Below are 2,762 nucleotides of genomic sequence, written 5' to 3'. Positions count from 1 at the left end.
GGGTGGAGTCTGTGCGTCTGACAAGCATGTTTGTGTGTGTGTGTGTGTGTGTGTGTGTGTGTGTGTGTGTGTGTGTGTGTGTGTGTGTGTGTGTGTGTGCGTGTGTCAGAGTGAATGTCAATGTGCGTGTGAGTTCCTTTATAAAGGGAAGCTCAACACTGCCAATCCTCTCTGGACAGCTATCCCTAAACGAATGCTATGTGGGGCAAATGAGAGACGTATTATTTGTCTTTCTTGTTAATGTTGTTATATGATGTGTTTAAAAAAATGTCCTTTACTGTGCAAATCGTGTAGACCTATTTGTTTTATTTATTTAGCCTTTTCTTCCTAGCGTTTTTACATGCTGCCTCGAGCAGTAAAACCACTAAGGTTAATCGAATCACTCGAGACGGTTAGGCATTTCAAAGAGTAGCAGTCATAGCAACTGTCAAAACATGGCCGCTAGCAGCTAGCATAGTTAGCCATCGTGAACACTGACCTTACCTGACCGACGCCGGTCAGCTCAATAAAAAAAGCCTCTTTGAATAAGAAGCGTATTGATCTTTGTTTGCCTGTTCCTCCAGAACCCCCCTAGTGTTTTGTGTGTACCTTCTCAATGCCAGCTTATCCTTAACTCACCAGCTATCCTGTAGTCGCCCTGCATGTTGGGGAGAATGTACACACATGTACGTGTGTAGACCTTAAAGGAGTCGCCAGGCTGTTTGGCGGGGTGTAGCGGAGGAATGTCGCGGCCCTCACAGGGTGGAGGTACCTGCAAAAACTGGCTTCCTACCCTACCCCAACTCCCACCAGTACCATTGCTGCTGCTGCTGTATTTACGCCATTTCCAATGAGATGAAAATATTGTACATATTAAAAATCTACCGACACAGCCCTGTTAACCGCTTGCGTGTTATTGGTGTCAATCGATGTGGAGGTCAGCGGCTAATCTCTTCCATATCTCATTCATTCATCCATTTATTGACGCACGACTGAAAGCCCTGCGTGTTGCATGGGGATTGACCTGAAGATGAGCCATTATACATCATACGTTTACTCATTACATAGTTCTTAATAATAGAATTCATTAAATATAATTTGTTTTGAGGACGCCCTTGACAACGAGATTAATTTCCAACCTTGATTAAGCACCTTAATTGATATATGATTGCTCTTTCTAAGTGAGCAAAAATCTTTGAAAAGAAAAGGCTTGCCGCATTGGTTATTATTGCAGACGTAATTGTTCTCTTACGTTCTTAAACAAGACAATCTCGGACTCTTCAATGAGTTTGATTGTCTGGTTCTAAACTAATTATAAGTTTTGTGTGTATATGTGTATAGTTTATATGTGTTTATGCCAGTGCACAGTACACTGCTTTTAGTCCTTATTATTCGGTTATTTGATTGTCATATATTAATAGAAATCACTATATTTATTATAATTTAAAGTATCAATGGGTAGACAGTAAAAGTCAACAAAGCAGTTATGTACATACAAATCTGTTCAAATCACAGAATAACAGAATATTATTATGTAATGCGCTTGCATATAACATACGGTTTGTGGATGTTTAAAAAAAAAAAAAAAAAGATTTCTCATCTTGGGGATCAGGTAATCAAGTAGGCCTAGGCTAATTAAACTGTGATGAAAGTAATTTCTTGTAGGAGAGCAACGTATCTGTTTTAACGAAGAATGTGAAACAAAGCATTTCCAGAGAAACAATGGGTGTACATGACTCTGATGGATTTAGGTCTGACAAAACAGAGTTGAGGGGAGCAGCATAAAGCAGTGTTCTCAGCGGGTGGGCTCGCTAACAACGCCGGGATCCCTGCCGTTGGCACCATCGAGTCCATCAGCCCAGAGGACATTCTAGCTACATTCAAAACCAACGCCGTGGGCCCCATCAACGTCATCAAAGTGAGCAGCAGGCAGCTAACGACGTCTCTATGAATTCAGCATTGCATATTTTAGTATTGCGGCGCTTGTTCCAGACACCGGTGTGACTGCTATGATAAATATAGGGGAGGGCTCCTTAGCGTTAATTATTCAACACTACTCCAGGGCCAGTGATGATAGCTCCGGTGGTGAGAGGTTAGCATCACTCATGTCTAAACAAATGAGCCACTCCTAAACTCGCATCAGCTGGCCAGATTTCTATGAACTAAAATAACCCAATGAGCTCTTGGCATACTAGCAGTGAAAGGTGAGATATTATACCACCAGGTGCCCACTTGTGAGGTCAGAAGATTTACAAAACGGCTTGTAACGGCTATACACACTCACACCTGGTGGTAGCCTAATATGTCACCTTTAACGAGATAGCAAAAATGCTTATTAGCTTATTAAACAATAGGAACAATGTTACTACTCTGCTGTTGGCTTACTCAAATCTTTTTATTTTCTGAATTAACCCACGTATATTTTAAGTCCTCTCCTACGTGTGCTGTTGTCGATAAAAGAATGCACTTTAGAGAGGCCGCTCTCACATTTGGTAAACACGTGGGCGATAGTTATTGCTATTCCTGGCAGAATGTCCCCTGGCTACCCCCACGTCTATTCTCCCTTCAAAACGTCCTTCCTGTCGCTTCTTCCCGTCGTCATGGCGATCGTCTCCAGGAGTTCCTGGCACACCTCTGCGCTGCAGCAGTAGCAGCAGCAGCAGCCAGCGGGACTGTCGGGATGTCCTGCAGCAAGGCAGTCGTGATCAGCAGCATTTCTTCCGGGCTGGGCTCCCTGGAAGGCGACTCCCACACGTTCAGTGAGAGCCCTGCGTTCCCCCTAC

At 43.3% G+C, this 2,762-nt stretch overlaps 1 protein-coding gene across 1 annotated transcript in view; it reads left to right on the top strand.

The window, feature by feature from the left end:
• LOC130404186 (potassium channel subfamily T member 2-like) overlaps positions 1 to 79 on the top strand; it is a 14,176-nt gene extending 14,097 nt beyond the window's left edge. Inside the window, exon 9 of the mRNA XM_056608834.1 lies at positions 1 to 79. This exon is cut by the window's left edge and continues 463 nt beyond it. The gene's annotated coding sequence lies outside the window, so the exon portion shown is untranslated.
• The last annotated feature ends 2,683 nt before the right edge of the window (positions 80 to 2,762 follow it).

The sequence above is a fragment of the Gadus chalcogrammus genome, chromosome 2 (assembly GCF_026213295.1).
Source record: "Gadus chalcogrammus isolate NIFS_2021 chromosome 2, NIFS_Gcha_1.0, whole genome shotgun sequence".
NCBI classification, from domain to species: domain Eukaryota; kingdom Metazoa; phylum Chordata; class Actinopteri; order Gadiformes; family Gadidae; genus Gadus; species Gadus chalcogrammus.
Note: the sequence above shows the minus strand (reverse complement) of the source record. Positions and strands in the feature narration are given on the sequence as shown.